A 25,541-nucleotide genomic window follows, 5' to 3' on the forward strand; every position below is an offset into this window, starting at 1 on the left:
ACGTCATCGAGCGCGCGCACTGATAATGAGGTGCGACATGGGGGCAAACTTAACTTTAATTTGTCCTCTAACAGTGGACCATTATTCATTACCGACGTAGACACTCTTATGATATACAATTTTAATTAAAGATATGAAGTAGTTTTTTTCGCAATACGTATTTTTGTTTGAACTCTTTATCTGGTATCAAATAGTATTGTTCTAGCTAAATATTATTCATTTGAAAAGCTAAAGGAGTCCCGGCGAAATTTTCAAGGGAGGCAACTCCAACATAAAACATTTATTAATCATAACACAATACACTCCCTTATTACTGTGTATTATATTTATGCAAACCTGTTGAAGAGTCATGCTATTTTATTAAACGTGTTCTTTATAGTTGCACCCATCGAAACATGTCTTACTCATACAAGACATCGCATGCTTCGACAAACATGAGTATGGCGATAAGTGCGATGCGCAGGAAAGATTTGACTATACGAATATGTCGTGCCGCGGTCAACACTAATGGACCGGTTGAAGGCCCCCGCGATGGTTCCTGAAGGCCGTGGGCGTCACAGGGACCTCACTGACGAGGAAGAGGCCGCCCTTGCCGGACTCCTGAGATACATGGCTGGACAGGGGTTACCGGCGAGTCGTGAAGTGTTGAAGTCCAAAGTTAGAGACATAATAAATGCATCTGGTAAATAGAATATATACGTTGAGACTAGAGAAACAATGAAACTTCAGGAACGTTTTCGGGAAGGAGGCCCTTATTATTCACCACCAGTCCTTTATTTATCAATGCCGTGGAATGGTCAATGTAAAACATCTGAATAATTAAGTTATCATTTATATAAATAAATAATTTATCAATTCATATTACTAGACTATTGTGATAGTGCTTTATGTTTTTAACAAGTATTGTTTTTCGTTGCAGTTCTTTGATTGATCATTAATTGAAATATCTTTTCATTTCATTCCTCCCTGTAACTATCCTGTCTTTTTTGTATCTGTCACATCTGTAATTTGTAATTTTAGACAAATCCTGTCGCATCAACCGCATGATCGGCCCTTCTCCGAAATGGATTCGTGAATTTCTAACTCGCCACCAGCTGTCGGATCGGTTAGCAGAGAACATGAGTGCCGCGAGGGCAGCGATGTCTACTTAGGCTATCATGTATTTATTTTAATATCGTTTCTGTTTTACTGATTTTCAGATATTTGTACCTCTCAAATCCAGAGTGGACACCATCTGTTCCAGCCTTTCATACGCCAAAAAAGGGTTACTGGTCACCAAGGCGAAGTTTCTTGCGGTGTTGAGGCACGCACTGTACCCGGCAACCTTGGCCTCCGTACTGAATGCGTTTGCTGTGTCGGGTCTGTGTCCAGTCAACCGCGGAGCTATTGCACTTCGACGTACAAATATAAAATACACTTCGAGGTATATATTTGTTCGTCGAAGTACAATTTGTACTTCGACGTACATGTTTGTACTTCGACGCTCAAATTTTCTGAACAGCCAATCAAAACCCTCGTCTCTTGAGCCACTTTTCCTTCAGATTTACATAATACATGTTTAAAATCTCTTTTTTAATTGAGGACAAAATGAATAAAAATATCAAAATTGAAAAAAAAAGAAGTTTCAAGTATTAAATGCATTGACCTTTATATTATATACCAATTTGAAGAAGATTCAATGTAACCTTTTTTAAATTAAAATTATCAAGAATATTGTGAGTATTTATTGACCATGCGGGGCTGAGTATCACGGTCCAGCGCATTACTTTATAGGAAATACCCAACGGTAACCAAACAGTTATCAAACGATTACGGGATAAAACATGTTTAAAAAACTCCCTTGTTTGGTCGTATTTTGTGATAACCATTATTTGCATAAGTCAGAGGTTAAGTCCGCCACGCTAGGTCAATAAATACGCACACTATCTATGAGTTAGCGGTCGATAGTCGCATAATTTGGTATAAATAATAATATAATAATGTTCAATAAATACGCTCAATATATATGAGTAAGTGGTCGACAGTCGCATAATTTAGTATAAATAATAATAATAATGTTCAATGTCAAATATCTCTAAAAGCAACAGATGTAAGGCGTCTTCTGATTGGCTAACACTAAAAGGTCGGTAAAAATACACTTCGAGGTATATATTTGTTCGTCGAAGTACAATTTGTACTTCGACGTACATGTTTGTACTTCGACGTACAAATTTTCTGAACAGCCAATCAAAACCCTCGTCTCTTGAGCCACTTTTCCTTCAGATTTACATAATACATGTTTAAAATCTCTTTTTTAATTGAGGACAATATGAATAAAAATATCAAAATTGAAAAAAAAAAGAAGTTTCAAGTATTAAATGCACTGACCTATATATTATATACCAATTTGAAGAAGATTCAATGTAACCTTTTTTAAATTAAAATTCTCAAGCATATTGTGAGTATTTATTGACCATGCGGGGCTGAGTATCACGGTCCAGCGCATTACTTTATAGGAAATACCCAACGGTAACCAAACAGTTATCAAACGATTACGGGATAAAAAATGTTTAACAAACTCCCTTGTTTGGTCGTATTTTGTGATAACCATTATTTGCATAAGTCAGAGGTTAATTCCGCCACGCTAGGTCAATAAATACGCACACTATCTATGAGTTAGCGGTCGATAGTCTAATAATTTGGTATAAATAATAATATAATAATGTTCAATAAATACGCTCAATATATATGAGTAAGTGGTCGACAGTCGCATAATTTGGTATAAATAATAATAATGTTCAATGTCAAATATCTCTAAAAGCAACAGATGTAAGGCGTCTTCTGATTGGCTAACACTAAAAGGTCGGTAAAAATTGTACGTCGAAGTACAATTGTGTACGTCGAAGTACGAAAAATGTACTTCGACGTACATATTGTAATCTTCAAGCCAGATTGTTGACAAACTGAGAGTACGTGACGTAAAAATATCGATAAAGCGTTGAGTTATTTGTGGAATATACCAATGAATACTTGTTTATTTGTTTAACCTTCACAACTCTTGCAATCTTTTCATGAACATATATACGATGGCATTTTTATGTACAATGCTTGTATTGGCATTATTTCAGGAAAAAGAAAGACAGGAGCAAGGGAAGAGAGACGGCATTGAGATGAGAGAAAAAAAGCCGAGGAGAGAAAGCAAAAGAAAGACCAAGAGCGTTTTCAAACGGAGCAAAGAAAAACGGAAAGACTGGAGAAGAAACGACAGAGAGAAGAGGAGGCTGCCGATCGCAAATGGGCACGAGTGGATGCCATGGCAAAAGCGGCTGCTGCGGCATATTTATGCGCAAACTGTGGGGAGAGAGGACGTGTGGACGCTGAAGAGAGAGGTGTTCAGTGGTATGGGTGTGACGGGTGTGATTGCTGGTATCATGGTGGGTGTCTGACGCTGAATGGGCTGATGATGGCGGTGACAAGTTTGTGTGATGGGGATGAATGGACATGTAAGACGTGTAATCCTTGGGAGTATGATGGATAAGGTATATTAAGTATGTACTTGAGATTGCGTGTTCGCATGAAGGCGAGAGTGCGTGTGTGCGAACGCGTGCGTGAGGTTGTGTGTCTGAGCAGTGCGATGATGTATGTTTTATTGTATAAATTGAATAACAAGAAAAATCAATATAAACTAATAATTTTAAAAAAAAGGGTATTTTATAATTTTATTTTTGTCATTCGTGGTTGACGGTTCCTTTAACCCATTGAATGTAATAAACATGACTAGTTTAAGTATAAAGAATGAATTGGACATCAAAAAGTGGCCGATTCTTTACGTACAATTGACACAGAAAAATGGACGATTTATATGGTGTTTAATTTGGAGAATGTGGGTATCTTCCAATCGTCCCATCCGAATAAAACTTACACATCAGATGAGTTGTGAACAATGCCATCAATTCAGTTACTACGATAAAATTCCCTCTTCTCTGGTGTTTTCGAGTAAAATCTCTCCCGAAAAAGCTTTGGTGTCCGCATTGTACGCATCCTTTCATCGTAGATGATAAGAACGACCAGCATATACATTCTCAAAATTATCGTTTTATGTAGATAGAGATTAAGAATAGTGAAAATTTGCTCGTTACACAGGCAAAATTCATCGATTTGCTTTCAAATACCATGCCACAATATAAAGGTCGTAACTTTTCAAAATTGGTTGTGATTGTATGTTAATGAACAATTTTTGACGAATCAATTTTTTTACTGAATTGCGCTACATTGCTCGATTTTTCAATAATGCGAAATCTATTGGAAAAAAACACAAACATATAAAACATATTGTTGCATGCACAAACAGAGTGGTTTCTTTCCGATCTAATAGATAATTTGAAATTCCTCCAAAAGAGATGGAGCCTATCCCATTTAGGTGGCGCTTAAAACAGAAGGTGGCGCCAATGCTCATTTATAGCTATTTTTAAGCGAAATAATTTATTAAACGCTTTCTACGTATTATGTTTACAGGAATTATATTTGTAAGTTTTTTACTACTTAAATTGTCAAATCTATCAGCAAATTTGAGTCCCGTACGTATTGACATACGTTTAATCATAACAAGTTGTTTTCTCCTACTGTCTGGACGGATTTCAACGTTAGTCTTTGTAAGATATGAAAATGTAACTTTGAACAATTTAAAGCGTGTCAGTGAATGCCTGTTTGTACCTGTTACAGATCTTGTATTGATCCGCTTCCGTGTGTACTGTAATAAGCCTTGATGACTGCACAGAGGATAAGCAATATATATATATATATATATATATATATATATATATATATATATATATATATATATATATATATATATATCGGTCTTCTTCAGCGGCATTTATTTGTGAAGCATATCATGTTTAGCGGAAGTGACGTTTTATTGTTGAACGTTACATTGCGCGCCAATTTTATTAGTCTTTTGTGTTTAGTCCATATGGTTTGAACGTCCTCAGTTTGCGCTTCCAAAGTTGGTCAATGGTTTTATCCGGTACTCGTCGGATCCATTTAATTTCTAAGTCCCATGACCCGGAAGTCCGCGACGCTGTGGCCGTGTGTGTAAAAGTGCTCGGCAACCGGGTCATTGTGTCAGGTTCGTATCCGGGACAGGTTAAGAAGATGTCGTTGGTACAGGGTTAATCCCTTTTCCCATACGTATACAAAGGTCTTACAGCGTTCGCAGTGCACAGCGTAAACTACATTGGTGGATTTGCAGGTGACCTCGTTCCGCACATTGTATGTTTTGCCGGTGGTATCGCTGAACTTTTCGGCCTCCATCATGTACGGACAGATTGCGCACCGCTGTGCCCCACCCAGTTTTTATAAACGGCTAGAAGCGACTTTGTTATATATGGCTTGTTCTTGTTGAGTGGTGGGTTCGTTTTTTTATGTCGTCGTTATAGAGATAGATATCGCGTGAAATCACTTGATAGACCATTCGCACATGATACACGGTATTTTTTCTTTACAAAGTCATTATCCTTTTTGAAAAGCGAACATGAGAAAAAGGCGGGAAAATACTGTTTATAATTATAACCCAATACGTTCTCATCAAACACAAACACTATTAATACTTTTATATTGTTTTAAGTTACACAAAATCCATTATTTATGAGTATTTTTCGTGTAACAGTGTCTAGTGCCAGTTTTTTTCACAAATGACGGACTGCACTTGAGCAAAGCACTTGCTGTAAACACACTAAAGTTTATGTCATTCTCAACTAATTGTTCCTTAAATTAATCGGAATGAATCGTTCAAATCAAGTAAGAAACAATTGGTACGCTTTTGAGTTTTCGAATGAAACAGTCGTTTTTGTATTTTTCAGAAGCAATCAGGATGATCAAATTAAAGACATATTCTAGGGAAATGATGATGAGTGCATTTGCCAGTTGAGAGAGCGGCATTATTGTATGGTGTATCAAAACAAACTCTGAGGTACAGAGTGCTCAACAAAGTCAAGATCAACTCAAGGTAAGGAAAAGATTCATTTTTTCACACACGATGAGGAAGAACAGCTTATAAGCCATCTGGAAGGCTTGGACCATTGATGGTATGGCATTAATCGCTCCCAGTTGAACATACTTGAAGGCGTATGCCAGACTCTAAACTCAGCAACACCTGATATTATGCCTTCTTGCAGCGATGGGAACACTGGCTGAAAGTTATAAACCAAGATGCCTTTCATCGACAAGAGCAGCAGCTGTCACACAGAAGAACAGAGTGTGACTGACATTCAGCCTGAACATCCGCTATCAAAGGTCATCACAGGCATATCTTATAGGAAAACTCAAGCTGTAACCTCTCCTAAAACACCAAAACCAATATAGCACATGTAAATACAGACGGACAAGCATAAAACCCTTACTATGTGTTCAAGGGGAAACGGATAAATTATGAACTATTAAAAATGCAGCAGTTGGCGCAAACAGCACCATGTCAGATTCCGGTTGAGTAAATCGGGAGGTTACGATGTAGTTCCTTCAAGAACACTTCATGTAATATATATAACGATAATCAGGTGACATTTCCAAACCAATACTGCTGATATATTATTATCAAGCTTTATATGTTTCCGTTGACAACTGGCAAGAGAGCGTAATGTCATACGGTTCATGCTACCCCCACGCCATTCACAAGCCCTCCAACGATTGGACATTACATATTTTGGGCCGTTCAAGTCCATATTTCACAGTGAATGTCATCTTAACATGGCATTACAGACGGACAGAGTCATAGCCAAATATGACATAGCTTACTTTTCCATGGAGGCATTCGACCAATTCATGACACCAGAAACAATACAGTCAAGATTAGGGAAAGTGGGCATATTGCCATTTGATCCAACAAAAGTACCTTCTGAAATGATAGTGCCATTTAAACAATAACCCTAACATTATTCCCGCATTGTCATTGAAGACCGTGAAAGAGCTTCTTGATGAAAAGTAAATGGAAACAGCATCAAAACTCAAACCTGAAAAAAACTTATGAACATAAGACATATGACAAAAAGAAGAAACCCAAACTCGGTGGAAATGCAAGAACAGAAGACAGAACATACTTACAACTATTAGAATACCCTAAACAGAGTGCAGAAAATAACCCAAAAAAATAGATCAGAACACAATTTGAACAAATCACCTCAGCCTTCAACAGGCAAAGCTATTGTAAGAAAGAATATTACTATTCTTAATTCTGACATTTAAAGTGAAATTGACGACGAAGATCCGGCTTACAACGTGTGTATGTTTAAGAAGTTTTCCCCGCCAGGGTTGGACCAGTATGATGAACTTGTGATTATCACATGGGCCCAGTGCGAAGCATGTGGTATCTGAGATTTGTGTTCACAGATCGGATAGGTTCCCCGGCTTTCTGTTTTTGTCTGTCTGCATTGCCTTGAAAGAGAAAGTTAAAACGATTGACTGTCACTTAAGGTGTTAGGTTGTGTAAGTAGTATAATTGTTATTATATTGTTTTGGGGTTAGTTAATTTTATTCTCGCAGTATAATATGTATATTAGTGTTCGTGTGCATGTGTTAATAATATTAAATAATCTGTAACTGTATTTTAACTATTGAGTTCATTTAATGACTTTTGCATGATTTTCAATTACATCAATTTGACCAAATTTTTGCAATTAATTTTTAGTGACTTTTGCACTTAGCTTGTTAACAAAATTGTGTGTAATTAAATATATTTACTGTTGTAGATGAAATACGAATTGCATATGCATTTCCATAAAATTATATAATTATTGTATGAAATAAGTGAGAATATCATTGTTCTATAAAAACAAAACAATAAAACACGTAATTGGTTTTCATATCACATACAATAGAGAATGTAACCTGCAGTTTATATTCAATTACTGTGTTTGCAGCATGACATATTTGCTGACATACAACAGCCAATCAGAACCACGACTCAAGAAGAACGTGATTTTCAAGTTGGTCGTTTGAAACGATGTAAACAAAGCGATGTTTTGCATCTGTTACACACACAAAAAGTATCAAAATTGATTAACAAAGAGATACACTTGTACATTAAAATCTTGATTGATTTAGACTTTTCAGTTTAAATGCAGTCAAATTGCAGTCAATAAGGTTGGTTTGGTAATTAATTATTTGAACTATTAAATTATAACATGTCGAGCGATGTAAACTTTGTATAGCTCATTTGCATTTTGAGAAATAAAAGTAAATGTTTGTGGGATGAAGGCAACAAACAGGCGCAGTTAAATGCGTTAATATGTCCGTGTTCTTATGTGATGTTTTTCGTTGATTATTTGAGTTAATTTTTATTTTTCATGAATGGTTTGAATACAGCAACGTATATTTGGTCAACAGGACAATCTAAAATTACTCATCAATGCTCGTGGGTTATGTTCGAGCTGCAGTGGTATTAAACCTTAAGATAGAATCTTCTTTGTCTTATATATTTAGTCACTTACATTTAATTACCTTTTTTCTTTTTTAAAAATGGGAGTTTTCACGCGAGGGAAATGGAAAGGCTAGGAAAAGATACAGCAGTGATACAAAAGCAATTGGTCTACATTTAAACAATGCAGCTCTGAAAGAAAACCGTGCATTGTCATGGGTTCGCCGTGTAAGACACCACATAACAGAAGTATTACCATATTCAACTCTCCGTTAAATAAAAAAGCAAGATTGATGTCACCAATCGTACGACATTTTTACACAAGGTAAATCAAACTAAAAAAATGACCGTATGTCAGAAAGATATAAAAGTTTTAGAGGGGAAAATAATCATTGCTTTATAAGATGAAACGATCCTATACTCAGAATAAAATTTTGAAAACTCAAGTTTAATGACGTCTTTCGCGGAAGGTGATGCAACCTCTGAAATGTATGGCATATCGACCATTGAAAGATATAAAACGTTTGACGAATTCACGGCAGATGACAATACGTACACATTAGTAAACGATGCTAAGAAGATACTCCTTCAGCGAGTTGTCGATGTTGAACGTGTGTAGTGTTTTAACTTGGTATCAATCGGACGATTTCCATGAAACAATATTGCATTATTAATAACTATTTTAGATGTTGTCAAATATTTGACAGTGAAGATGTAAGAACCATGGGCAATGATCTGGAAGATTTCTGTCATTATAATTATTTAGCGAAATATGTCACTGTATAAACAGCCTTGTAAATGAAATATATTGGCAATGTTGAACATTTAATAATTGGACTTATTGAGTATTACATATTTAGGTATATAACGTTCAATCTGGGTTTTTTTCAAGTTGCTTTCTTTTTAATTGAATTGGTTTCTTATATATATATATATATATATATATATATATATATATATATATATATATATATATATATATATATATATATATATATATATATATATATATATATATATATATATAAGGCATGATAGAGTGTATATATGTTCTGTATAGATTTGGACTTACGTATTTAAATTGAAATATAAATAAATGAAAAAAAGGAATATTATCTATCAATGTAAGTCATGTGCTGGTGTTATTGTCTTGCGACTGTTTATTTATACGTCGTGCATTGGTATATGAAAAAACAAGGGTTTGATGAAACCTTTTTGCAAGAAACGTTGGTACTTAAGTAAGTCGTAGCGTACGACTGGTAGTACAACCGTTGATAAAAACGGCTTTCCATGTGATTGTAAATGAAATTCTAAAACTCGCAGTCCGAAACTGCTGTTAGTATGTTATCAGACAATAACAACTGAAAAGATATATTAATTTTCATTTTATTTCATTGTTACTTGTATGTTAATGTTAGAAAACCGGGTTTGTAGTGTAATTTAGACGGGTCAATAAGATTGCAATACATACGTTTCATGCTTATTTCAAAATATTTCAAATAAGTAGGGTTTCGGGCAGCCATTAAACATTATGGTCACAAGATACTCATCCAATTCCGATGTAATTAAATGTTAATAGGGCCTTTTTACGTTTTGGTAAATTAACAAAATTTAAAAAAAAGTTGTTCCAGATTCGCAAATTTTTGTTTTTGTTATGAACATTTATAATGCTCTAAAATATCCATCATATGCATCTTTTGACGATTTAAAAGCCTGAAAATTCTAAAACGTTGCAACGCGAAACGATTGAATAATTTGGAAAAATCTGTTGTTGTCGTTATATTTTGTGAAACTACGAGGATTGCTTATATAAAGTAAAAAAAAAACATTTACGCATAGAATGAGCACGGATGGCCGAGTGGTCCAAGTGGAAGACTTTTACATCCAGGACTCCAGGGGACAGAGGTTCGAGCCCAGTTGAGGGTTACTCCTTTTTTTAAATTTATTCTTGTTTTTTACAAGAGAGTGTTATGTCCAATATTTAAATTTATCAATATAAAGCTTTTTAATGACAATCTTCAGTACATGCCAAAATCTGTGAAAAGGCCCCTTTAAAAGCCCCAACTGTTAATAAATAAAAATTCATCATTCGGTACAAAAACAAAAACGACTCTTTTTGCCCATTTTTTTCAACGTGTTCTAGATTAATGCATACCGTTTCAGCGCAATGTTTTTTCTATAGCCTCTAATTGTATCCTATTGCAGTGATTAACTAGTGAACAACTATGTTTACCGTATCAATATCTGCCTAAGATAAAACCTGAACAACTATCAAGCATTTGAAACATGCCTTCGAGTAAAATATGTTGATTTATTTAGAGAGTATAGCTACATGAATCGATTTTGTTAGAATAATGTAACCATATGTCTTGTAATCTGTTGTGTTGCTGTTGTTGTTGTTGTTGTTGATTTGTCTTCTAAAATACGATTTCATCTCTGGTTCTATTGGAGTAGTCGTCTAATCATCATTCCTTTCACCGGTCTGGCCTAAGGGGGAAAATGAGGGACGACGACACAGAGATACACAATCTAGGTATGTTGTTGGCTGCTGAGAGAAGCTTATCAATGTGGAAGGACGGCTAATTTCTAGCATTCCCTGGAGCACAGACTTTCGCAGTCTTGCACAGCGATTCGTACATTGTGACATGTCCAAACCGAGCAAGCTTTCGTCGTTTTACGATCAACAGGAGGGGTTCTTGTGGGCCAACAAGTGCTGCCATTTTTCGGACGTACTTCTTGGTCTTTTGATCTAAGTGGGAGGGGTGGTCTTCGTAGACACTTTTATTCAAATGCATTTATCCTGCGTTATGTGTACGCGTGAACTGCCAATGTATCGCAGCCGTACAGAAGGATGGAGACTAAAAGGAACGTGTAGAGTCTGTGCATGGTGGGGAAGCTGATGGTGCTGCTTTTCCACAACCTGCTCAGTCTGACAATCATGGTAATTATTTGGACCTCAGCGGTGCGTGTACCGTTCCTGGAAAGGGTTGCTCCCAAGTACTTGAGGCCGGTAACTTTGTCCAGCTTCTCGCCGTTTATGATGATGTTCCTGCTCTTTCATAGAGTCTGTTCGAAGATCTTGGATTACACTGAAGGTGCCACCCATGGGATAAATGTCATCAGCAAATCTTAAGTTGGCAAAGGAACTGCATATGATGGAGATGGAGGTATGGTTGTCGTGCAGGGTCTCCTAAGATATAGATTGTTATATTTCGTCACGTAAGGAGCATACATTTATTGTGGAATTATATATAGGGATTAATGGGATATATTTTTGTAATGCCTTTCTGGAAATTTCAGGAATATGTCAGTGATTTTAAAAAAATGATTTATTATTTTAAACAATAAAAAATGAGATTGATATACTGTTTTCATGTGAAATGATGTAATTTTTAAGTTATATGTAATGTGTCATTTTTGTAGGGAAATTCTCCAGTCTAAGTCTTTCAAAAACGTAAATAAACGGTAGAAACAAAAATTTAATAAAAACGTGTCGGTTGTTCGAGATTTGTCTTCAAAGAAAATAAATATTGAAAATGTGTATTTCTTATATCACTGAGAAATTAGTATAATCTACAAAAATTATTTAAAACTAGATAAGTATATATATATATATAAATTATTATAGTCTCATCAATGTATACAGTGTATAATCGCATACATAACACAGTTTAAAATACAGTACATTGCCAATCTGAAAAGATTTACAAGAGACTTTTAATGTTGACATGACAAACTTAAAAACACAATAAGATAATCATGATCATTAGACTATACTTTATGTACACTTAATACAAAAAAGATCTAAAGGATCCTTGTAAATCGGGTAATAAAAATCTGCCTTAAGAAGGGATGTTAAAACACATTCTCAAAATGGGTATAAATTAATGGAAAGTGTTTGATCAGATTTTAACACAATTTGATTAACAAGTGAACTTTAAGATGGAGCTTAAACAATTTGACCAATAAAACAATTGTCATATATGCACTAAAACATGTATCTAGGAATTTAAAAACTAAAATATGTCTAACATCAAATTTGTTGGGTTTTCAAGTGTTTAAAAAAAATTCATATATGCACTAAACATGTATCTAGGTTTTTAAAACTAAAATATGTCTAACATAAAATTTATTGGTTTTCAAGTATTTACACTATAATACATTTATTACACTACAAATTGTTATTGTACAATACCAGTTTTCTTTTGTTCAGTATGTTAAAGAAGGTTTTGGCACTATAAAAAGCTATGTCTGAATTAGATAGTAAAAATCCTATTTTATCAGCATCCGAAAAGGTTACAAAACGTGCATCTTATTCTTCTGCCTTTTGTAGCAAATCAAATCTAATAGTTTCATATAAAGAACAATGTAACAACCCATGCGTCTCATCTTCAATAGTATCTGGACAATAAAAACAGACTCTTTGCTCAACTGGCAAACCATTGTATCTTCCTAACTCAATACCAATTGGCGCAGTTTCACTGCGGAATAGTGCGACAATAGCCTTCAGTTTCATTAGTTTGTTTGAACGTTCTATATAATCTCAGTTTGTTACGACCATTTCCATTTCTAGCAGATTCACGACTAACATCATTCAACCACTTTTGCTTAAAACTGTCTAATATTTTAGTTAGTACAGAAGCATAAATATCATGTTTTGTATAGGTATATTAATATTACAAAACCTTTCCAAGTTATAATCTTTAAGCATTCTACAAACTTTAAAGTTCCAATTTTTACATGTACTTCTTGCAATATTATTGGCCCATACAAATATCTTCCTATTCAATCTACTATGACTCATACAGCTAAATCTATACCAACTGGCTAATACACTTTTCCAACAATGGTAAGTTATAGGCTTCCAGCCAACATCTCCTAAAACAGCAGCATTTTGGGTATATTTCCCAACATTCAAGAAGTAGCGAGCATCTCTATTCTGCACTGCACTTATACAGGAGAAATTTTCACAACCCCATATGGAAAAAGCATATGTAATTACTGGACCAACTGTTGACTCGTACAATTTTGAAAAAGCTTCATACGGAATACCCGCAAATGTCTTTGTTTTAGCGATCAACATTCCTAAAGCTCTATTAGCAGATTCAGCAACAGTTCTTGCAGAAATAGAATAATCTAAGTGCTCAGTTAACACAAGACCAAGATATTTTTATTGTGTTACATAGTTAAGTTGAGTTTCACCAATTTTAAACACAAAGTTAGGACATTCTACAGATGGATTACGGAAGTGTACAGTTTTTTATTTTGCAGGATTTACATTCATGCTGTTTGAAGAGCACCATGTATTAAGAATATTTAACATATTTTGTAAGTCATGTTCATTCTCGGCAATAAGTACTATATCATCCGCATAAAGGAGAATTGGTACATTCTTGCCAGCAATATCCACTCCTTTACCAGCAGCCTACAGTTTCAAAGCAAAATCAGTTATGTACAGATTGATTAGTAATGGCGACAACGAACAACCCTGCTTTAAGCCAGTTTTAACAGTAAACCAATCAGTGTTTAAGCCATTCAATTTAACAGAATACATAACATTTTGATAAATAGATTTTACAGCATTTATTAACATACAATGGAAACCAAGTTTTGACAATTTTACAAATAGTAATTCTCTATTAATGGAATCAAACGCCTTTCTGAAATCTATAAAGGCACAGTATGTTGATAAATGGCGTTATTTTCGACTATCATTTATACTTGTTAGCGACTGAATGTGGTAAACATTACTACGACCACTTCTAAAACCGTTTTGCCCTTCGTATAAAATACCTCTATTTGTACAAAAAGAATTCAACCGTTTGTTAACTAATGAACAATAAATCTTATACACAGCCGGTGTTATAGCTATACCACGGTGTGACATTTGGTCAATAGGGTTACTAGTTGATGATTTAGGTATTGGCTTGATAAAAGTTTTGTTCCATATGTTTGGCAAAGTACCAGTTTGAAAACATTTATTATAAAGTTTATGAAAAAAAGAAATTACAGAATTATATTTCAAAACTTCACCAGGTAGTTCATCCACACCAATGTTTCTATTACGTTTTATGTCAAAAACTGCCATTCTTACATCATTTATTCTAAAATTTTGGATACAAATTCTATTATCAACATCAGGTTCTATTGACAAGTTATCATCAACATTTTCAGAGTCAAAAGACATAGTATTATCTGAATTATATAAAATACAAAAATCAGTTTTCCATTTCTCGAAAACAATATTTGTATCTCGAGTTAAAACACCATTACTATCAAGTGACAGTAACTCTTTCTGTACATTTAACCATTGAGCTCTCTTACATGACTGAACATTTTTGTCAAAGAGTTTGCGCTTATTAACGAAAGTTTTTTTTAATTACTTTTAATAGCATGTGATTTACATGTGTGCCAGGCTTTTTTGGCAGTACACATATCATTCCACATTTTTTGTAATGTCATATTCCACCAAGGTTTTCGTACCTTTCGACGTTTATTACTATTGCCATAAATAAGAACTACATCTTTACAAGGTAGTTTACAATCCATTTCATTTTTAACAACAGAACAAAATTCAGAGTATAAATTGTCAAGATATTGTTGATTTGTTTGTTGAATGTCAATTCTTTCTACAGCATTATTTATTTCATTCAGTAAAAGATTCTCACCAAAATCATTTGGTACAGCACTTACATCATATTTTTTAACATGCTGTACCCAATTTTCATTACCATGACAATTATTGTTGTTAAGTATAGAAAATTTAACATTTTCTGAGTAAAAACTATTCATACTAAAATCACAGGATATTATAGAATGATCAGGTACAAGTCGAGATTCAATACCATTTTTTGCTACATCTATTTTTTTAATTTCTGTCGGCCTGGTAACATTTACATTTTGGTAAAATTTTACAGACTCGTTCGGAACAATAATGTAGTCAACAACCGACTTGCCTCTTGTTGAAATAAAAGTAAAATCATTAGTCACATGGTTTCTACCATTTAAAACACAGCAATTACTATCAGTTAAAAATTTAATAAAAAATTCACAATAAGAATTCTTATTATAATCAACCACATTACATGTCTGTATTCAACATCATATATTCCTTCAATAAAATCTGGCATATCAGAAATACAATTATTAAAATCACCACAAATTACAAATTTGCCTCAGTTCTGGTATTCATTGATATTTGTAAGTAGTTGATCAAAATTGCAGTAATTAAATACAACTGTACAATTAAAGATTGGTTCGGGGTTGATGAATTCATCTGATAATTGTTCAGAGCCTCGGAATGAACAGTAAGGTTGCGAATCATGCTCGCAGATTTCCTGATGTATTAATGGGTCGACCACGGACAAATATATGCTCACCTATGCATAGCCGTTAATGGACAATCAGCATTATAACGACACCACATTAATTTCATCAAATGGACAGAATATATTGAAATTACTTAATTGATGATGTTTTATGGTTGGACGTGAAAGTGAGGGCCAGTGAGTGCTGTGCGGTTGCGAGTTAGATTATGACATGCAATATCTTTTATAAATGTGTCTGGTGTTCTTGCATTTTAATGAATACGAGTTAATTTTAATTTAAAAATAAAACCGGCTATGCGATTGAGTCAATTCGAGTGGTGCAAGTTCTAATTACTCTTTTAAAGAGATTTTATTATGACACCTATTATCAAATAAGGTCTGCATTTAAAGATCTACAAAATGTTCAAGTACAAACAATTGAACAATCTAGTTCTTCAATTGAGCTATTTTAGTTTTGATACAAAATTAATAACAAAAAAGGAATAAAAAATCATTCAAACCTGCATTTTGACATTAATGAGTATGTCATAGCAATTCTTTTAACATACATAATTAACGGTTCATGGTCAATTGGTTTAATCATTAAGTTATTAAGTGGCATTTCTTAGAAGATTATGTCGTGTCCCACATGTCAATTTTACATGAATGACTTTTGGACTGTACAAACCGTATATGCAAGTGTCAAATATATTATTTCGCCAAAAGTAAGGTACATTTTCTTTTAAAAATTTATTAAGGTTTTTTTACTTATTAACGTTTAAATCTACGTTACGTTAGTACATATTAATTATTTTCGCGTTCAAATTTATAAAACCTTATGTTGCTTTTCATGCTCATTTTGAAGTGATTGCTATTTAAAAGGTCAGCAAAAGAAACACTAACCGGTTTATAAGTTTTACAAAGTCCATATTAACACGTTGAAATTCCATTAGTTAAAAAGTCAAAACTAATGAACAAATTCAGTGTTGCAATGCTTACAATTTATTTATTTTAATTTTAAATAGCCGGTGTTCGATTATCAATCTTGTAAACATTTCGCTTCTTTTTATTGCTGTACAACTAGTTTTAAAAACAAGAACTCAAGACTAAAGCTTTATACAAAAATTCGGCAAACACAGTCCATAGGTACATTTTTCGAAAGCATCGGGGAAAATTGAACTTGCATAATATGGCACCAAGCTCTTATACGATGCGATTGCTGATCGTGGGATATTGCTACATATCAATGTCACAAAAAGATTATTATTTGTTGCTATATATACCATACATCACCGCAGTTGCACATGAAGGTTAAATAACGTTTCTATATATTTAGTCTGGAAAGCAATCTACAAGTAGTATTAATGAATACCTTAAAAAGATAATCGTGTCGCTATATTAAATAAATAAAACCAACAATTAACAATTCATAAATAAATCGATTATAGTTTAATCAAGTAATGTGACAAACATTATATTTTTGCCTTTTTATTAATATAAAGAAGTGAAATTCAAGCTGCTGGAGCAGTATTGAATTCTCATTAAATACAATTAGTTTGTCCTTTATTTAAGGCAAGTGACCAATTGCCAAAACAGTACAAGTAGTAGTTGATGATTTAAAAACCTGAAAATTATAAAGCGTTGCAACGTGAAACGAATTAATAATTTGGAGAGTTCTGTTGTCGCTATATTTGGTGAAACTACGACGATTACTTATATAGAGTATAAAATACACAAATCAATGCATCTGGAAAGATGGCCGAGTGGTCTAGGTCGCGGACTTTTTACTCCAGGACTCCAGGGGTCAGTGGTTCGAGCCCTGCTGAGGTTTACTTTTTTTCTTTTTTTAATTTTATTCTTAATTTTTTACTGGAGTTTTTTAGATCCAATGTTTACATTTTTCAATATAAAGCATTTAATGACAAACTTCAAAACATGCCAAAATCTGTGAAAACGCCCCTTTAATACTGATGGAAGAAATATCCAGATACCCGTATTTAAAAAAATGAAGGAACTTTTATCTTTATAATACCTTGTAAATAAAGTATTGTTAGCACCAATATCTATGACTATTTAAATGTAGTAATGGTAAGCGTGCCTTGCTGTTTTTCACTTGTTATTTATTGCATGAAAATAATGTTCATAAACGTAGATATGTCGAAACGACGTTTACGCTGTGCACCTCAAAACAATACGTATAACGCCGCGTATTCGCACATTGTCATCGCCCGCAACGCCGCGGCAATGTTGCGCATACGTCGTTCCATCACCTAGAATGCCACGTTACCGTAAAGAATTTTAAACCTGTTCAAAGATTCCGCCGCGGCTCCATTTGCTCATAGCACGCTGGAGAGAGCGATGTGTAAAAGTCAGGGGCGGTCTTCTAGAGCGCGTTAGCGAATCATTAACGTGCCGTGAGAACGTTGTACGAATGCTGTAGATACGGATGGCGTTTGTGTTGAGCAGTACAGCGACTTCACGGCGCTGCTTTGGGGTATCCTTACATTTACACAAATCAACAACTATGGAAAGAATGAAAAGCAAGCTGATTATCAACTTCCTTTTTACCAGCTAATTTGCGGTATGCAAAGGTATATAGTAATGCAACACACGCAAGACGAAGAAGACACTTCAATACAGTGGGAAGTTAGTAGTCGTGGACGAATCAGGGCACGTGTGTGGTTATACAAATAAGTCGATTGCAGCAAGATTACTTATACTTTACTTATAATCGAATTATTCTCAAGCAACGGTGATACAATTTATCATCACCATTTTCATAAATTGAAAGAAATAGGTAATTTCATAATGATGTAAGCTAATACCAAAGTTAATAAGATCTATTCACTTAGAGCTAATTATTACAAAAAATATATAATTATTTTTTTATATATCCTAGTTATGAACGAAAGCAATTTTTATCCATGATTACCTATTTAAACTTTCCTATTAGGTGGTTTTAAGACATATAAAGATTATTAAATATTTAAGACGTAAATGCGCTTTTTTATTATTTTACTTAGCATCCGACATGTGCGATAATTTTTTCCTAAGATCACGACAAGAACAACCACATAAAGCAAAATTATCGTAAAGCCTTCGAACCAGTTTTGAACTTTAAATTCGAGTACCTCACAATACAATGTTTTCATCGGTTCGTGAAGTGTACAAAGAGAGTGTATACAAAAAAGAGTGCATTCCGTGTCTAGTGACTTCATCAGAATGACAAGCTATTGCTAAAGAATTTGAAAGGGGATGTTAAGTGTCACATGGACGGTACACATATATTATATCGACGTCAAAAAGGTGCATCTGGTCTTCTTTATTTGAATAACTAGTATAAGGGATTTGTCTTAGTATTAATGTTATTCGTAGACTATACATTCATTTTGATCGATATCGGTGGCCTAGGAAATATTTCAGACTCTCCATTCTTAAATGAGTTAGAGCTAAAAGCGTATCTTGATGACAAAAGCGCCGGCTTTCCAGGTGGAGTACCACTGCCACATGATGCAACAACGATGTCCAACTTAAGATGTGATGCATTTGAACTGTGTACATCTCTGAACACGACTTATGCACAGTGTCAGATGGCAACAGAAGAGCATGGGTTTAATTTCAAACCGTCCCGGAGTTGAACAATTGTTCAGGACTCTCTCTAAGCGCTGACAGATCTTTTGTTCGACGATGCGACACGTTCCGATGGATAGTAGAAGGTATGTGGTGTGATGACAGCTTCCATATTGTGTAAGTGGGAGGGTGGATCAGAATGGAGGAGAACGGACCGGTTAATGATAGGCATCAGGTTTAATAAGTTATTCACTCTTATTCTGGAAGCTATAAAGAAGGTTCGTACAATCTCTGCAAAACAAATGGCCATACTGTATGGTGAAGGCTGACCGTCATCTTTTTCGCTCAGTGTGCACATGCAGTTCTCGCGGTAATCTTGAAAGGTTCTAGTATCACCTTAACTTTGGTATTGAATGACGGTTTATTTTTCTAATTAAAAATTAAGAAATATACTTTTGCGAACTTTCATAGTCTGATAAAAAATACTAGCAAAACTATGTTTAATACGCTATGGACTTACTATTTTTTGTTATAAATGAATAAGATCACTTCGTATTTTTCATTATTAGATTTTGAAATGGTTTTTGCATAACTCACACTTAGCGTGCGTGCGTCTTAATTTGTATACACGAATTTTCAGCCGGGTAAAAAATCAGAAAAATCTATCTATTAGTTTGATCTTTTTCGCCATCCCCAGGCCTTTTGTGGAATGGATGGGAATCGCCTTGTACCTCGTCTTCATCATGTCCACTTTCTTGCCAAAGCTGGCTGCTTTTTACTCCATAATGGCGTCTTTCTTCAAGATTTGTGTTTTATATCATCTCGAACTCCTCAAGCCATGACGTCAGACCTTTCTCATTCTCCGCAGTTAAATCAGTAGTAGTCTCAGGTCTCTGTTGGAACAGGACACTAGGGTAAACACTGGGACGAATCAGATGCCAGGGGTTCAGTCCAATGGTGGTGAGCATGTAATAGATGCGGCGGTCCCGGTGGACTAGGCGCCCTTTCCTTTCTTGCTTTGCCTTTCTTTCCCGTTATGATGATGACGCGTCCTTTTCAATGTACCATATGATGACCTAAGTGTGTTTTAAAAAAAAATATAGGCACATCTATACGCCGGAAGGGCTGTGATCGCGCGGTGGGCACGCTCTTTATGCGCTGTGAGCGCGTAGTGTAAGTCTTATAGCAACTTCACTTGCGATATTAGAAAAGTTAAGGAAAGGTTTGATGACGCTTTGAGGAACGCTATTCGGACGTCGTAAGGACGCTGTGTGAATGGTGTGCGAGCGAATTATAACACCAATTTAAAAATATTTACTTATTTCATGGCGATCACGCGATTTTTTAAAACGCAGTGCTAGCGCTTCGGCAAAGTCGTCCGTTGAGACTGGCTCTTTTAGAACGGGTACTTACCCTTAAACATACCTGTTCAAAAATGCTCATAAAAAAACTGTATGAGACATTGAGCTCTCTATACATGTCGATTGGATGACAAATAACATCCCACTTGGTTGGCACGTGCGGGTTTAGAACCGTTTGCTTAGCGTATTTTACATAACCGCAACCGATAGAAATAATAATCCCATGGGTCGGTCGTTATCCTGAAAATAATAAACATTGTTGACGAGTTTCAAGCGTATGAACTTTCGTGTTAAATTATTTGCAACAATGACACGACAAACAGGTTTAGAAGCAAGCTGCTATAATGTGAAGTTAATTGTTCTTGTTTTGTTTTGTTTTTCACATCAGCTCCTGTATTTGACAGAAAATAATTGGTGGTACCTTCTTTGACCAACCATTGAGTTATTGTGGTTAAATATATAGCCTTCAGGTATTTGTTGTTTGCAAACAATGATTACATTTTGTTTTGGTCCAGTGTTATTTTCCTGAATTTCTGTGAGAATGCCCAGGGCAGAGTTGTTGCACATTATGCCTCCGTCAAAAAACTGTACGGTCGCTAATAAGTGGGCGATGCGGAAGTGCTGTGGGCAACCTCCCAGATGTACGTCTCAGTATGAAACATTAATATTATGTGAGCCGGATTTATAATCATTTTAATAACACTAGCAAACGTGTTAATACATTTCTAAATAACGAATGTGCATTATTGTTTACTTCGAAAACAAAAACAAAAACAGAAATAAGATTTACTTAAATAAAAATGAATTTTATTCAGGGAAATCACCATCTGGAGGTTTAATTGCTTCAAAGTTTCTTCGGGCTTCTTGTCTTCCTGGTAGGAACGAAACATGTTAAGCTTCCATGGATGATAGTCTCCTTAAGCGCTTGTAAACAGGACCCTTCAATAAGAACGGCATGTTTTACTTTACACTGTGTAAATGGTTATATGTCTCCTGAATAGATATGTAGACATGGGGAATTGTGTTTGTTAACTGAAACTCAACGTGGAAAAGTGAGAAATTAAAAACACAAAATGCATTTTATAATATAACATGATTCACAGTTATATTATGAGTTGAACAAAGCGTTGGCTTTATTTGTCAAAATTTCCAGCTGCAATAAAAGTTGTACGTATTTAGACTGTTTAAGCACATAACCAAGTTTCTCTGAAAGGATATTGCAATCTGTTATTTATCAACGATGTATCGTTGTTGTTGTGCTGTTGTTTAATCTAATGCATAGCCGTTTTATATCAAATATGGTCCCGCTCGCTCTGAGCACTCATTACTAATACATCTGTTGAATTTTAACGTACAGTAACAAAGTAGCAAAGTAGGTTTCATTAGTTTATGGCGTCACTTATACTAATTTTATTTTTCTATAATCATATATTAAACTAAAGGATTATGTATGCTTAAAGGCTCTATAAAGGTGAAGATCCGTAATTATTTACCGATTTTTAAATATTATTTTAATATTTTATTTATAAAGGTTATAAAAAAAAACAATATATAAATATGCTATTGGACATTTCAATAAAAAATGAGCAATACAACTTGTTTTGAGCTCAAAATAAAGTGTCCTCCAAGTCAATTGTGTTTACAAACAATCCGTTTATTTACATCGCTGTTTACTCGGGAAAGAGAAAGTGAAAGTGACTCAGGTCACCAAAATATATCGATGTTTTTTAAAGTTTTCCGGTATTACTCACAAAGAAGGTCTCTTCTAAATGGTTAAAACGTTTGTAGTGAACTAATAAGTTACTTTCTGCTGGTAAAATATTGTTGAAAATAGAATTTAAACTTGATTTTCTTTCGGCTATTTTTAGCATATGTCACCGCTCTGATGCTACACATCACGTTAGTTGCAAAAATGTAAACATTTCTTCCAATTATTAAACGGGTATATCTTCCATAATTCTTGGCAACGTTGTACCTAAGCTGTGTTATTAGCAGTTTTTATGCAAGAGTAACTGAAATCCGGGAAAAATTTGACCAGTTGATATGCATAATAATTGGATTTGTCACCTTTATAGAGCCTTTAAGTGTGGCATTTCCTAAAACTGCATATAATGTTCATACTTTAGTTTCTTAATATCCATCAATACTCTGTCCCAAAACTCCATTTTTTAACAATTGCTCTATTGTTGCAGAATCGTACGGTGTTGAGCCCTTGAATACTTGGTCCTTCAGTTGATAGAAGATGTGTCAAATTTCAGACACGGATTTGCCTACAATAAGGATAATGACCATTTATTATTTAACATACAGTCAAATAATATTTAAAAAGAAATTGCAGTATCAATTTTGTTCCGCAAATAAACAATTATTAGAAATTTTGATGTTTCAGAATAACAGCGCTAAATTATGAAGCATGATAACTATTCTTAACTTTGTCGTGCCTGAAGTTCTGCCCGAACATTCGAACTTTTATAACGGAATGATGCCAATCGTGTCTTTCCCGTAGCAATACCCAGAGCAATAATCCCTCCGGTACTTGTTCCGCCAATCCAGTCAAACAAATATTTGATGGGCTTGCCTGCTTCCTTCTCGATCGCCTCCAAAGTCTCCAGAATAATGAATCCTCGAATGCATCCACCGTCATGACTCAATACCTTGAAACATGGAAATAACATGAGTTGAAATCAGTGACCAAAATAGATCTGAGCACATACTCATTTGATTAAACCTAATTGTCATGGTGCAACAGAGCAGAGCCCGTTTGTACCATGTACATAATAGTTAAATCATAGTTTAGTGTGTCTACTTTTTCAACACATTCCAGTGAACTGTAAAGTTTGGCAAGTAAAAAATATGTTAAATTAAAAATGGATGTTCAATAATAATGGATTCCAGTTGAATTAATTCAGAATACCGCTATGGTTGCAGTCTCTTCAATCAACTTAAATAAAGCAATCAACTCGCAATAAGTTACATTTTTAACACTAAGTTTATAAAACATTTCCTAATTATAATTATGTTTTTGAGTAGCGAACTTAAAGCGAGATTATACGATTTTTATAAAAGTTAAAATGTCAAATATTGATAAAAGTATGTTACAATAACACAACATAGACAAGAAAAATTATACATTGTAGACGAATTTCATAAAATGCAGCAAAGACAAATTAGCGCCCCGAGCCGATTGTGACGAAGATATTTCGTTCATATTTTCCTACAATAACCGTAGCATTCGTCTTTTTATTAGGATCGGAGTTAGTGTTCGTGTGTCGTTTGAATATATATCGTTGCAGAAATTTTAAATAAACCGTTAAACTAAATTTATATTGGCATCGTACATGCATGATATACATGCTGGCGAATTCGACTGTACAGCCTTTTTCGATTTCAGAATTAAATATCTGGCTAATTTCGCATATTTCGACGTTTTTTCTTCTTAACTTTTATTTTAATTTATATTGAAATATATTTACACTAAGTTTTTTTACACATTTTATATAAACTCATACATATTTGACAAAATCGTATAATCTCGCTTTAAAGTGTAACCTTTACATACAATTTTATAAGTTGCAACTAAGATATAAAAAAAATCATAATTTTGTTGATTGCAACAATATTAAACGAACCGACGTCGCTTTTTGAAACAAAATTGCTTCAAATTGTTGCCGTTTCATTCGGTGTTGTAGGTATATGTGGGGGTTTGATGGCATTCACACTTACGCGAGAACATGACTAATTTACTCATCTCTTCAAAGTTTTTTAGTCATGTTCAAGGGACAAAGAAACAATACTTGACTGATTTACTCATTATATGCACTTGTTCAAATTATAACATTTTTATTAGTGGCCAATCAAATAACGTATTTATGACACGTGTCGCTATGACAAATATAGCGAATGTCTTTCAGATTACTTATTTGTATCGTGGCATTAGTTAAAGCAGTTTAAAACTTCCAGTTCAAGTCAGTGTTTTCTTGATTAAGCGTTGAGTTGCAAACATGAATGTTTATATCATGTTAAGGCTTACATGTAAATTGTGTATATCGAGTAAATAAAGTGTGTGTTATAAAGACCTTGTTTAGCAAATGCTCGTGTCCATATACATGCTTTCATTTTTCATAGAAGGCTTCTTTGGTTGGCGTCAAACTTGCTAGCGATGGCATAGTTTTATCCACCTTGACTTCCCTGGCTGCCAAAAGGATTTGTCTTGTTTTAAAAAAAATCTTTCTATCAGGCTGTGCATTGCATGCTGAGACAAATCAGGTCGCTTCCTTCACAACTTCTTTCACACAAACTGCCATATCGGCTAACAGGCTAATGGAAATGCCTGCGTTTAGCATTGAAATAAATGTCCCCTTACCGATACCAAAATATCCAGACAACGTGTTGCATTCAGAGATAGCGATTGCAGATAGCAAGTCGGTCGCAATATATCTATTTTGTGGACAGTTTTAAGAATGTTTATGACTTCTCTTTCTCTCACTGGTGAGTCCATGATGACCAATTAGGAAAGTTTCAGGACAAATTAGTAATGTAAAAACAATACAAACACGTCTGTATCATCAGCTACCACAAACGTGCAAGCGTGTTCTGCTTCTACAGCATCAACCATTCGTCTAATCATTATAACGTCAGCTTCTTCATGGATTGTTTGCAAATCAGTTTGATTGATTATGACACCTTCATATAGTTCAGTGGGCTTATCATGATCTTCTGAACTACGAACGTGTGTGATTGAGTGCACAACGGTGAAATACTGTATACGTACATAAAGCTTAATAAAACAGAGAGATCAGTTGTGTTTGTTCTTAGTGACACCTAGTATAACATTATGTGGTCATAAAGACATGTTAGTTTTTTCATCCATGAGACATTGGATTGTCGTCCTGACCTTGCCACACTCTTGGTGCT

At 34.5% G+C, this 25,541-nt stretch overlaps 1 protein-coding gene across 1 annotated transcript in view; it reads right to left on the bottom strand.

Moving 5' to 3' along the window:
• Positions 1 to 25,541, bottom strand: part of LOC127865811 (85/88 kDa calcium-independent phospholipase A2-like) — a 266,985-nt gene that overhangs the window by 158,434 nt on the left and 83,010 nt on the right. The gene's annotated exons all lie outside the window — the stretch shown is intronic.

Source organism: Dreissena polymorpha, chromosome 2, assembly GCF_020536995.1.
Source record: "Dreissena polymorpha isolate Duluth1 chromosome 2, UMN_Dpol_1.0, whole genome shotgun sequence".
Taxonomy (NCBI): Eukaryota; Metazoa; Mollusca; class Bivalvia; order Myida; family Dreissenidae; genus Dreissena; species Dreissena polymorpha.